This window comes from Solanum tuberosum, unplaced genomic scaffold, assembly GCF_000226075.1.
Source record: "Solanum tuberosum cultivar DM 1-3 516 R44 unplaced genomic scaffold, SolTub_3.0 scf00546, whole genome shotgun sequence".
Taxonomy (NCBI): domain Eukaryota; kingdom Viridiplantae; phylum Streptophyta; class Magnoliopsida; order Solanales; family Solanaceae; genus Solanum; species Solanum tuberosum.
This window is the reverse complement of record NW_006239469.1, coordinates 55632-69946: the sequence shown is the minus strand read 5'-3', so window position 1 is coordinate 69946 and position 14315 is coordinate 55632.

Sequence of the window (14315 nt, the reverse complement as noted above, 5' to 3'; positions counted from 1 at the left end):
AAGTACATTCTCATAATCATACAATCAAGTCATGATTCATGGCATTCATCATTCATATATCCTCATTTACAATTAATGTGATCAATAATGCAACATTAGCACACATACATGTATCATAGTGAAGCAAGAACAAACATGCATCACACCATCATAGAATCACAATCATCACATACCTCAAAACATGCTTGAAACCCTAAGAAACTTGATCTTTCCCTTTCCGAATTCATTCCGCATTCTTGGTCTCCAAACAATCAATATATTACGGGAATCAATAAACAACTACTAATTACTCGGATTACTAACAATTCTAACAACCCTAGATCATACCCGTGATCTCAATCTCCCAATTAGGGTTGTTTCCACCATAATTTCCATATCAAAACCCTCCCCCAACGATAATTACCCATTAGATTATGTTCTACGGGTCGAAAAACAGATTCGGGGAGTTAAAATCTTACCTTTAGCCTCAAGAAAGGTGGAAAATTATCAAGAAAAGACCTGGGTTTGTTCCTTAACTCTCAAATTCAAAAATTGCAGAATAAAATATTTTTGGGGTTTATTTATGACTTTAAGTCACGTCTGCCCCGCCACAACAGTCCTCATCCCGCTACAGCGGCCCCGCCCTGGCGGTAGAAATCCCCTCCAAAGCGGCTTGCACGAAACAGTGAGCTATTTTAATAATTCCAATACCCCCATTTCACATCACGCCTTCATTCAACGACACTCAGAAACTACTCGTTCACGCTAAGATCAATTTCGGGAGTTCTACTCACCAGAATTCAATTTCGTAAAGTCGTACGGGTTCCTTAACGACTTTTTATCTACTCATGTAATAAAAATCATAATTAAATCACCCAATTGCTACCATACTTCTCTAGACTTTAATGACTCCGATTTCGTCCAAATCTGGACTAGGTTGAAAAATTCCAAGTTACTACAAAAAAGTTTTCCGACCCAAAATTTTTCTCCGTTGGCTTTTTTATAACGATAGAACCCGATCGTTACATTCACTCATAATTTGACCTTACCTAATGAGGTTCAAAGTTGTTAGAAGAACGATATTGAAAAACACCCATATTTCAGTATTCGAGCCTAGAAAAAGGTCTTTTGATAATGATTAATTGCTTTTGATAATGATTAATTGCTTTTGAATTTTTTTTTGTCAAGGTCGTTGTATACTTTTGTAATTAATGGATTCTGAAGGATTCCAAACGAAATATCAAATCTCATGTATTTAAACATTGGAACTTTTTTTTTAAGGATGAACTGTTGATTCTTCTATTCTCTCAAGGTGGGTTGGACAAAAAAAAAGTAATTCTATGATTGCTTCATCTGCTTTATAGTGGAAACCATTTTAGGATACTCATGCTCCTGATATTTTGAGAATTTTAGTTACAAGAAAAGCTATTGGTGATCCGGAGGAGATTGAAACATTAGAGGCAACATGATATGGATTGACATATTTCAAGTGCGGCATTCGCACCGAGCAGAATATGTGTAAATTCCTAGAAAAAATTTGGAAGTTATATCTTACAACGAAATAGTGCGACAATCAATAGGAGTAGTGGTTTAGTTTGTTGTTGTTGTTTTCGTCGTCTACTGATCAGTCTTTGATTTGTTTGTTTGTTATCTAATCAGTCTTTAATTTGTTGTTGTCCGATTAGTTTGCAAGTGTTGGTAAGGTAAGCATGTTTAGATGATCGGATCGGGCCAGCCTAGCCCACTAGAAAATTTGTTACTGAGTTCCCGAACCCAAAAATTAGTTGTGTATATATATATATATATATATATATACACAACTAATTTTTGGGTTCGGGAACTCAGTAACAAATTTTCTAGTGGGCTAGGCTGGCCCGCCCGATCCGATCATGTAAACATGCTTACCTTACCAACACTTGCAAACTAATCGGACAACAACAAATTAAAGACTGATTAGATAACAAACAAACAAATTACATTATATTATATATATATACTACTTGTTTTAGAAATAAAAAACTTTATTTTTTTCGAAAATCAACTTAACTTAAGTTTTAAAGAAAAAATCAATTTTCAAAAAGAGTCACCACTTAATTTTTGAAAGAAATTAAGAAAATTTAAGATTTTCAAAAGATTTAAACAGATTAGAATCAATTGAAATTTAAAGGGAGTTCGGGGTTCAATTTACATTTTAAGAAGGTATTAATCATTCGAAATGTCCGCTAACTTGTGGTTGACCAACGATTTGACTAATTTTAGAAAATTAATTCAATAAGAAAACCCATTTTTTTATTTGGAAAGAAATAAGTAACTATTGATAACAAGACAAATAATAAAACATAAATATAAATAAAATAAGTAATAAATAAAATATAAATATTTTTAATGGAGCATAAAAATACGAAATGACTATCTTCTGGGTAGTTAATTCAATTAAAACCAAATCACAAATAAAAGTTAATACAATATAATAAACAAATAAATAAGAGCAAAGGAAAGAAAGGTTAAATTTGAGTTTTGGCCCAAATTCCAATTCGGCTTTGACAAGTGAAAGCTCTTCTTTGATTTCATCAAAATTCCATATTTGGGGAATGAAGAGGTCAATATCGGGCTTACGCTTCCTTTTGCTGCACATTCTTACACTCTCATAACTAGCAACAACTTCTTCGATAGTTGGAGTCATTTCTACCTCCCGAATTAGAACACCATGTTATCGTTGTCCCAGAATTGCGCCATTCTTCCAATCAAATCAGTCCAAGCCGTCATGTCCATTAGTGACGGGAGATGGCCTATGTGTCTTTGAACCTTTTTCTTGTCTCCATTGTTCATAAACTTTCACCAAACTTTGAGGTAAGGATGAGGTAGGCCCAGCATTCGGGTCCCTAATGGCTCATACATTGGATTCATCCTACAAGAAAACGAGAAAAAGGTAAGTTACCCCCACTCCCATTAGATAATTGATTTGTTTAAAATGACATATACATCCTTCAATTAAACACATAAGCATGATTGTCTTTTATTGACCAATGGGCCAAATAGACACAAGGTGGGCTTCTAATGGGCCCAACACGCCTTGGGTGTTGGGGTTAACTTAGTTCAAATGCGCTAAATCTGGGATTTGATTTCGCTCTATGCTAGTTGACTAAGAGTGGCTTTGGAAAGATTGGGAACACAAGCGGACAACTTAGGTTGAAACTCACGACAACCATTGGACGTCTGACGAACTAATAAATTGCCGATCATTTCGGAAAAGGGTTGAGTATAAAAAAGCCTGGTTGCAATTACGCAAAATCATTCTTTAATATACTATACATATAATGGAAATTGCCATGAATTCAATTATAGTTTATAGCAATTTAAACAAGTAAAACATAGATAAATAATTCAACAATGAATAACAAATAGTCAAATCATTATGGTTAGAACTTAATTAAGGCCCCAGAAGAGTCGCATTTCTGTTTTAAAAATAAAAGACTTTATTTTTTCGAAAATCAACTTAACTTAAGTTTTAAAGAAAAAATCAATTTTCAAAAAGAGTCACCACTTAATTTTTGAAAGAAATTAAGAAAATTTAAGATTTTCAAAAGATTTAAACAGATTAGAATCAATTGAAATTCAAAGAGGGTTCGGGGTTCAATTTACATTTTGAGAAGGTATTAAGCATTCGAAAATGTCCGCTAACTTGCGGTTGACCAACGATTTGACTAAAACATTTGACTAATTTTGAAAAAAATAATTAAGTAAGAAAACCCATTTTATTATTTGGAAGTAAATAAATTAAAATGATTTTTTTATGGAAAAGTAACTAATGATAACAAGACAAATAATAAAATAAGTAATAAATAAAATATAAATATTTCAAATGAAGCATAAAAAGAAAAAATGACTATCTTTTGGGTGGATAATTAAATTAAAACCAAATCACAAATAAAAGTTAATCAATATAATAAACAAATAAATAAGAGCAAAGGAAAGAAATAATGGACTTCGGCCCATTTTAATTGAAATCCATTGTTGGCCACTTTTGGGCCTTATAGGCTCATTTCATTGCTAGAACCTACTCCCATATACACCCAGTGTATCACCTTGTATATAGTCATTTTTAGCTATATATCAACCTTATCTTTTCAACATTCTGTACGATTGCTCCTCTTTCCTGTATTTTGCTACGTTTAAACTTGTATCGCTATATTTTGAGGCCTGTATATGACGTATAAAGAGTGTATAGAGCATGTATACAACTCTTTTTTGGGCCTTTTGGGACCTAAAAATTTTATTTACATCCCCTACATTTTCACATTCTGCCACGTACACCTGATAATCTGCTGCCTTTTTCAACATGTTCATCGACGTCTTTGGGTTGACAAATTGATAGAATTGAAATGGTATGGGTTTGGGCCTTTATGGCCCAACCGAAATGCAAGGTGAAAAGAATGGAGTCCAAGTGGATTCAGACGGAGTTCACATACAATAGAGAAAAGAAGAAATATATTAGTGAATTCAAATTTCAATGACTTGAGAAAAGAACATATTTAAAGAATTATAATACCAACTCAAACAAACAAGCAAACCAAAACAGAAAAAGAAAATCTCTGTCCACAGATAAGCAATAATTTTATCATAAAGAGAAAATAAAATAACATAATGAAAGGATTATTATTTTTCTACTACTCAGTGAACTCAAATGATGAGGAAAAGATGAATATGTTTTTTACAATGAAAAAGACTAGCAACAGGCTTCTTGTAGTATGACAAATATATATTCCATGGCATGAATAAAGTGGCAAATGATGCTAGCAAATTTTTTTAAAAAAAAGACACTGTAAATGACGTACAATTCTTACCCTTTCAAAACTTAGAATGATTCAAGATGAAAATGGAGAAGAAATAAAAACAACAAACCTACTTAGAATAGCAGAAAAATGGAACAAAGCAAACTGACCTAAGTGAGTATTCTAACAATTTATCAACTCAATTTTTATCTTAGTTAAACTAGGACGGACTTAAGAAAAACGACTCGACATAAGAGGTAATGGAGACAATACGACTAACACTATTACGAATGAGACTTTTAAAGTTGTAAATAACTAATATGTGAACCATACTACTTAAATGAACACAAATAGAACAAACACCATACCAAATAAGAGGTAAAAGCATTCAACATGCTAGCTAAAATGCACGAAACAACCCTGCCTATTAGACTGAAAAAAGCAACATATATTCAGAACCTCAAAACTGAAATACGATTCACAGCCAACATCACGAGAATTATAGCGACTTAAGAAGATATTAGCGAGGAGAAATGGACTCGAGACAGAGAGGAGTTATCAAACCTTCAAGAAAAATGAAAAAAAATAACATGAATAACCAAATAAATTCCATCAGTAGTTTGCAGCCAACAATGAGCCAAAAGTATTCTCAAACACTAATAAACAAACATCTCATACATTGAGAATCAAACGACAACACGCTAATAGCAAAGATACTTGAACCGAAAAGAATATTACCTTTAAAAGGGAAGTCAACCTGAGACAGAACGAGCAAAGGAACAACGACTTCAACGCCAACATAAACTTCGGAAGAAGTTCCAACAGAAACAAACCGAGCGAATGAAGCTGAGATCAAAGAATGGATCTCCTCTCTGCTTGGATTTTTTGTCTCTTATATAGCTATGTTTTCTATATGAATGTTTTCTTTTCTACTTGTATATTAATGAAGAACGACCAACCCCACAATGAATGCAAAGAGGGTATTTATAGACGAAATTAGGGTTCCCATTTAGGAGGATAGGGTTGAAAAAAATTGGATAAGAACGAGGCCCACTTCGAAATTCAAATTCTAAATTCTATCCCAAAATTGAGAATATTACAAATGATTCTCACAAATTCAAACGGAAAGAATTGAGGTGGACACCTAGGATCAATCCCCTCGTCCTTGAAATGCTACGCGGCTCAATCTCAAGGTGCAAGAATGATTCCGCGTGCTTTTTGTTGCTGGCGTCGTACTGCTGGAGAGGGACATTGGAGGAAGAAGACAAGGAATTGTAGTGTACTGCACTGGCTTGATCACACCGTGAATTGGAATTGAGATGTCGTGTATCTTCGTCAATTCGTTGCCTGCCTCGTTTGATATTGTTGTTGTCGTTCACGCTATTTTCACGCTATGTTGCTGCTTCTTCTGTGATAGCATCGTTTGGAGTTGCCGTTTGGTGCAATCGTTGAGGTCGTTTGGAATAAACGTGAAGACGTCGTTGAATCGTGACTGTTTGGAACTGGACGTTGTGTGATTGCAGTTGTTATTGTCGTCTTGAGAATTTGGGTTCTTTGAGAAGAAAAAGGTGAACCGGTTCGAGTATTGCATTGAATTGGAATAGGGTCGACTTGGTGGGATGCTGAATTGAAAAAAAAGTTGGGCTTAAATTCTTTGGGTTTGGAATTGGCTGAAATTGACTGGAAGCTGGGCGGAAATTGGCCCAACTTTGGCCTTAAACAAGAATTAAGTGCTAAAATAGGAGATAACTAATTTTGAAATTCCAAATATGACTATTGGATTACAATTATATCCAAATAGAATTCGAAACATAGCCAAGTTGAGATAATTATATGAATTAGGCTAGGATCTGAATAAGACGAACTAATATTGATTAATTAATGAGCTTTTTAATTTTAATGGAATAAAATGATTAATTTAATCATAACATAATTAATTTAATTACAAAACAAATTAATTCGAAATTGTAATCATGATTTAAACTAAACTAAATTAATAAAATAAAATCTTTTTGATATGATTTTCAAATATTTAAAAAATATTAATTATATAAATAAATATATAAGAACTATGTATTATTTAAATATTTATAAAGATGACTAAACCCTTTTTAATATCTTGAAAAATATTCAAATTTTATAAACTAATTATTCCAAATCATTTGAAAACTAAAAAGTTCGAAAATTAATTTCTAACGGAGATGGTCAATATTGGGTGTCAACACTACTTAGTATAATATTTTATATGTACTTGTTAGAATAATTATTTTTAAAAAAACAAGAAGCCATTTTGACTACTTTTTCAGAAAGTGGCCCAACGGATATAAACCAATAAAATTAAAAAAAATTACTTATTAGGTCGGTCTGGGCCGGTGCACCGGTGGCCCGCATACCGGTCCCTAGGGATAATTTTAATCCGGATCGGCCCACCCTACTATAATAAGGGGCCGGTTGTCGGTCCGGGCCTTACTGCCGGTTGTCGGTCTGGGCCTTACTGGTCCTGGACTGATATCGGGCTGGCCTTAATGGGCTGAAATTGGACGGGCCGGCCCTATTGACAGGTTTATGGTAGGGTGGCGATCTTTAATTATGTAATGATAGTATTTTGTCTATGAAAACAATGTTGAAACTTTATTGGATCTTCCACAAGTTGTTAAAAAAAATTATTCGGGGTTCACTCTCTTCAGAATTGTTTGACAAATATATTATAAAACAAATCAATTACATAAGTTATCAAGAAAATACCAAAACTATGGGGTGTTTGGTACAAAGGAAAATATTTTCCATTGAAAATGTTTTTTTTTAGAAAAACAAGTGAATTTCAAACTTATTTTCTCATATTTGGTTGGTGAATGAAAAATATTTTCTAAAAAATCTATATCCTTTAATTTTGGCTAGAGGGTAGAAAATACATTTTTAGGAATTAATTTTTAACCTGAAAATCAACCTAGATAATCGATTCAAGACCCAACTTCGACACCCAAACTAGGACACGACCCCAACGGCCAATCTGAATCTGTCTTTCAGATCTGACCCAAAACCTAGACCTGACTTTCAATCCGGACCAGATATTTGAAATGGGACCCAACCCTAACGAATGATCTTAGATCTGGTTCCGAAATTCGATTGAGGACCTGACTCCTGACTCTTGACCTTAAACTCAACACCGACAGCTGACCCTAATGTCTAATTCAACACTTAATCTGAACCCTGACTCAGGACCGAACCCCAATCTAAGATCTGACAGCTGAACCAAGGCTCAAATTTCAAACCAAGACAAGACCTCGAGGCTCGACCCGACTCCCGACCCAGGATCTGACTTTTGACTCGAGAACCAGACTTGGACCGGAGACCCAATAATCAAATTGAAATTCGACCCTGATCCGGGACTGGATATCTGATCCAAGACCTGACCTTGACATCCAAATTTGGGCATGATCAATCCATTCGAGATTCGACTCTAACACTCGAATCAAGATCAAAATTTCAAATCATCAGGATGCAGGACCCAACTTTCAAATTCGGACTCGATTAGACTCGACTTTCGATCCAAGATTTGACTTTCAAATTGGAATTCGATCCTGACTTCCGAAAAATTAGGATTTTAATATATTTTATAAAAACATTTTACTTCTAAAAAATTGTAGGGAGAGGGGCTGGTTCAGGATAGAGGTAGAGTAAAAAAGTTGAAAATTTTAAAATTTGAAAATATTTTTTCAAAAATAAACTTTTATTTTTTATTTTTTTATGAGGTAGTGGAGGGGAGGGGGGGGGATTGGTAGGAGGGAGGGGTAGTAATGAGGTTTAAAAAATGATGTTTTTAAAATTTGAGATATTGAAAAATTTAAAAATAATATAAAATTTGAGGTTGGAGGAGAGTTCAAAAAATATTATCCTTAATTTTTGGAGGAAAGTAAATTTTCCTTCAATTTGAGAAAAATAAGTTGATTTGGAAAATAGTTTTAAGAACATTTAAAGTCAACCAAACGAGGTAGATTGCAAAAAAAGCTAAGTTGTAGACGATCAATGATGGCAGACAACAAATGTGGCTTCAAAAATGGATGTCAAATTTCAAGCCAGATGAAAATTCTTGGATCATTTTTGTTTAGGTTTTACTGGTACGTACATTTTTATAGTCACACCTATAACTATGTGAAATAAATCTTTGTGTCAATTAGGACTTTTATCTCGACGGATATAGCCACATTATAGAACTCGATCGTTCTAACATGAATAAAATTAGCAAACTAGTACAAAAAACCTAACTTAATTAGTAAAAACCTCCATACTTCATAAATATTAGTAAAAATGTCAATATTTTAGAAAAGATTGTGTATCCTAATTTACTTTCTATTTTATCTCACCTTAATTACACATTTTTCAATTAATTTGTCACGCCTCGAGCCTACACCCTGGACGTTATCGGCACTCGAAGACCATTGTTGGCCTCAAGCGAACCCTTGACTTGGCTAACTAACTCAGCCGAAGACTTAACTCATCACATACACATTTATGAAGTAACTAGAATGTTATAAAGGAACATTCAACTGTCCACTAAGGCAAACTCAATTCTCAAACGATACAAATGAAATGAATAAGACTAAATAACTAACATTTGACTGTCTATGAACCCTCTAATAACAACTGAGATAGATGTTGGGACAAACCCCACAACATCCTAATAAACTAAACTAGAAAGCAATGAAAGCAGATCCTCCGGAATGCAATGAGGCTCACCGACTGACTCTGAACTACTCACTGGATCAAAGGTGCACCGAAATGCCGATCTTAGTTACCTGTGTCTGCATCATAATAAGATGCAGTTCAACTGGCATCAGTACATTGAATGTACGAGTATGCGAGTTGGAATGCTAAAACAACATAGGCTTGAGAGGTAATCTGAAAGAAACACTTACCTTGGCTCTTCTCAACTCATGAATACTTACTGAACTCATTTCAATATAAAGCAGTTTAAGTAAGTGCAATATAAAGAAAAAATGTTTAAAAACATGATGTCAACTCTGTGTGTATACAAGGATACAACAAAACTCTGAAATGTATGTAAAAATACAATAAACTAATGTATTTAAAAATACAATAACTTCTGTGGGAGTTTCTCTAACCGACAACCATCACATAAGAGCTATAGTGATGATACAACGATCTACCTCACGCTGCCAGCGCATCCTATACTCGACCAAAGGTATAGAACTCTAACACTCGAATCAAGATCAAAATTTCAAATCATCAGAACGCAGAACCGACCTTTCAAATTCGGACTCGATTAGACTCGACTTCTGATCCAAGATTTGACTTTCAAATTGAAATTCGATCCTGACTTCCGAACTGTGACCGGACCATACCCGTCTCAAAACCTGAGTTTCAAACTAGGATTTTAATATATTTTGTGAAAACATTTTTTTCTAAAAAATTGTAGGGAGAGGGGCTGGTTCAGGATAGAGGTAGAGTAAAAAAGTTGAAAATTTTAAAATTTGAAAATATTTTTTCAAAAATAAACTTTTATTTTTTATTTTTTTATGAGGTAGTGGAGGGGAGGGGGGGGGATTGGTAGGAGGGAGGGGTAGTAATGAGGTTTAAAAAATGATGTTTTTAAAATTTGAGATATTGAAAAATTTAAAAATAATATAAAATTTGAGGTTGGAGGAGAGTTCAAAAAATATTATCCTTAATTTTTGGAGGAAAGTAAATTTCCTTCAATTTGAGAAAAATAAGTTGATTTGGAAAATAGTTTTAAGAACATTTAAGTCAACCAAACGAGGTAGATTGCAAAAAAGCTAGTTGTAGACGATCAATGATGGCAGACAACAAATGTGGCTTCAAAAATGGATGTCAAATTTCAAGCCAGATGAAAATTCTTGGATCATTTTTGTTTAGGTTTTACTGGTACGTACATTTTTATAGTCACACCTATAACTATGTGAAATAAATCTTTGTGTCAATTAGGACTTTTATCTCGACGGATATAGCCACATTATAGAACTCGATCGTTCTAACATGAATAAAATTAGCAAACTAGTACAAAAAACCTAACTTAATTAGTAAAAACCTCCATACTTTATAAATATTAGGAAAAATGTCAAAATGTCAATATTTTAGAAAAGATTGTGTATCCTAATTTACTTTCTATTTTAACTCACCTTAATTACACATTTTCCAATTGTCACTCCCCGAGCCTACACCCTGGACGTTATCGGCACTCGAAGACCATTGTTGGCCTCAAGCGAACCCTTGACCTGGCTTACTAACTCAGCCGAAGACTTAACTCATCACATACACATTTATAAAGTAACTAGAATGTTATAAAGGAACATTCAACTATCCATTAAGGCAAACTCAATTCTCAAACGATACAAATGAAATGAATAAGACTAAAGAATTAACATTTGACTGTCTATGAAGCCTCTAATAACAATTGAGATGGATGTTGGGACAAACCCCACAACATCCTAATAAACTAAACTAGAAAGCAATAAAAGCAAATCCTCTGGAATGCAATGAGGCTCACCGACTGACTCTGAACTGCTCACTGGATCAAAGGTGCGCTGAAATGCCGATCCTAGTTACCTATGTCTGCATCATAATAAGATGCAGGCCAACTGGCATTAGTACATTGAATGTACGAGTATGCGAGTTGGAATGCTAAAACAACATAGGCTTGAGAGGGAATCTGAAAGAAACACTTATCTTGGCTCTTCTCAACTCATGAATACTTAGTAAACTCATTTCAATATAAAGCAGTTTAAGCAAGTGCAATATAAAGAAAAACTGTTTTAAAACATGATGTCAACTCTGTGTGTATACAAGGATACAACAAAACTCTGAAATGTATGTAAAAATACAATAAACTAATGTATTTAAAAATACAATAACTTCTGTGGGAGTTTCTCTAACCGACAACCATCACATAAGAGCTATAGTGATGATACAACGATCTACCTCACGCTGCCAGCGCATCCTATACTCGACCAAAGGTATAGAACTTGAACTGCCTAATGGATCCATTAGTCTATTGCGAAAAGGATTCATCTCAATAGTATGACCCTTTTCTACCCATGATGGCTACATGGTTCTATGGTGACGTGAGTTACCTAAACTCAGGCTTGTCCCCAATTTGGTGCTCAATACTACTCCCAAAATATACTAGCTCTTATTTATTTTTTTAAAAAACATACTTCTTCTGTGATTTGAGATTAGTGGTCAAAAACTTAGCTCAAAGGCTATCTTGAAAATCAAAGTTTCCCCTCTTGCTTCATTTATAAAGCGATTACTTTTTCTGAAAACTAGCCCGAAGGCTCTTTGGAAATCTCAGTTTCCGTTCTTATTTAAATGTGAAAAGATTTTAAATCTCTTTGGGAATACTTAGTCCCCATATACTTTTGAAGAAATGAACTTCAAACTTTACTCTTTACTCTTTACTCAACTTGAACTTTAGGTCTTAAAACAAAGTTAAAACATTTGAAAAAGACTTTTGGAAAACTCTAGGAACTTATCTTGACTTAATTCTTACTTCTCTTGACTTTGATCTTAACTTTCCTTGAATTAGATTATGGATTCAAGGTTCATGATCTCATATTTATGGATGATTTCATGATGTTTATATATACTTTAGAGTGTTGGAATCAACTAGAAAACGTAGGTACATCACTAAGGAACACGTACAAAAAGGTGGGGAACGATGGGGAAAACTGGAGTCCCTGGCGCTCTGAGAGGTGTGAGGAGCCAGCCCTCAAACTTCAGAGGGCAAGCTGGGGCGCGATGGCTGGGGCCTGGCGTCCCTGGCGCTCTGAGAGGTGTGGGGCGCCAGCCTTCAAACTTCAGAGGGCAAGCTGGGGAGCGCTGGCTAGTGCGGTGCCCCAAGGGTGAAACTTCATAAACCCTTTTGGGGGGCGCGACGCCTCACCCTTCCCCAGGTGAACTCCGACTTTTCTCCTTCGTTTTTCATCTCTAAACCCTCTAAACTCCCATGATTTCTTCCCCAAACACTTAGTATCAATTGTACCCTCAATATACAACCAATCTAACTCGAAAAATAACCCAAAAACCTGAATCAAATCAACCCCCAAGCATCAACAACTCAACCAACAAGAATTTTGATAATTGTCCTTCAAGAACTTCACCTCTTAACATGTAAACAACTCCAAATCACTGAATTGAAACAAGTTGGTGTGTGGATGAACTAACCCAACACGAAAATATCTCACATACCTTAATAGGGATCACCCCTGACGAATTCCACTCCAAACGCTTGACATTTTTGGCGAAATTTTGGCTTTACTCCCTTTCTTTCTTCCTTTCTCTTTTCTCCAAGCCCTAAGCATAAATTAACTTTTATAATCTGACCAAAATAAGTTTTTACCCTAATAAATCCCTAAAAACGAATTGGGAATTAAATTAGAGAAAATACTATTTTTCCCTTCCTTAAATCCGGATTGGGACTTTCCTCAATCCAACAGCCCAACTTCCGAAAGGCATATCTCACTCATAAGATGTCAAAATCGCGGACTTTCCTCAATCCAACAGCCCAACTTCCGAAAGGCATATCTCACTCATAAGATGTCAAAATCGTGCAAACTTGGTGGCGTTGCAAAGATATCTCCAAGGGATTTCCAACCATATCAAGAGCTGCTCCTAACTCATCCTGAGCTAGGAGTTATGACCGTTTGAAAATGGCCAAAACTCACTTTCTTAACTTAGACAAAATTTTCATATTTTAAACTCTTTATAGTCGTTTCTAGGTGCGAGATGTTACATAATTCTCTCTCATATATTTTTAAAAAAGTGAATATTTTCTCTCTCTCATATTTTCATCTTCCAATTCTTCTCCATTTCAAAGCCTACCTCTCTCTGTTCCTTATTGTTTTGTTTTTTCTTTCAGAAAATTAGAAAATATATTTTATAAAGATATTCACACAATCACTTTGATTAAGGTATGCTATATTTATCCATTTTTTAAGTATTGTTTTATGATTTTATTTTGTTTTAATCGTTCAAAATTGTTGTCTGTAGTTGAAATCATGTTTAGGGTTTGATAAGCTCTAAATCACTCTCCAATGGCAGAATCTAAGAGAATTACTAGAGGCATCCAACTTAATCAATAATTTTCTAGCGATTTTCCATCATTTAATCTACGTATTACTCAAGAAATAGCGGATAATGTAGGATCCGCTGCTAAAATGATGGAAGAGAGACAATCGAAATATTGTTGTGGATATTTTGTTAGTTTTGATAAAATACCACATATTCGGAATCACCCTTTTCTAGGTATGTACATTGGTATGTATTCAGTAAATTAAGGATATTTTTATACTTTAGATAGTGATGCTATTTCAGATTGTATTAATGAATTCTTATTGGATGGTTTCGCATTCATCATGGTATATTTGTTGTATTTGTGTTGTGTGATTTTATAAGTTACTGTACTTATAGATTTTTGTATTCACTATACACTGTATATCATTTCTAGTTATGGATATTGTAAGAGTGTTGTTTGTATCCAATTAAGTAAAGATACATATTAACTTATACATTTGTATTCCTTTAAAA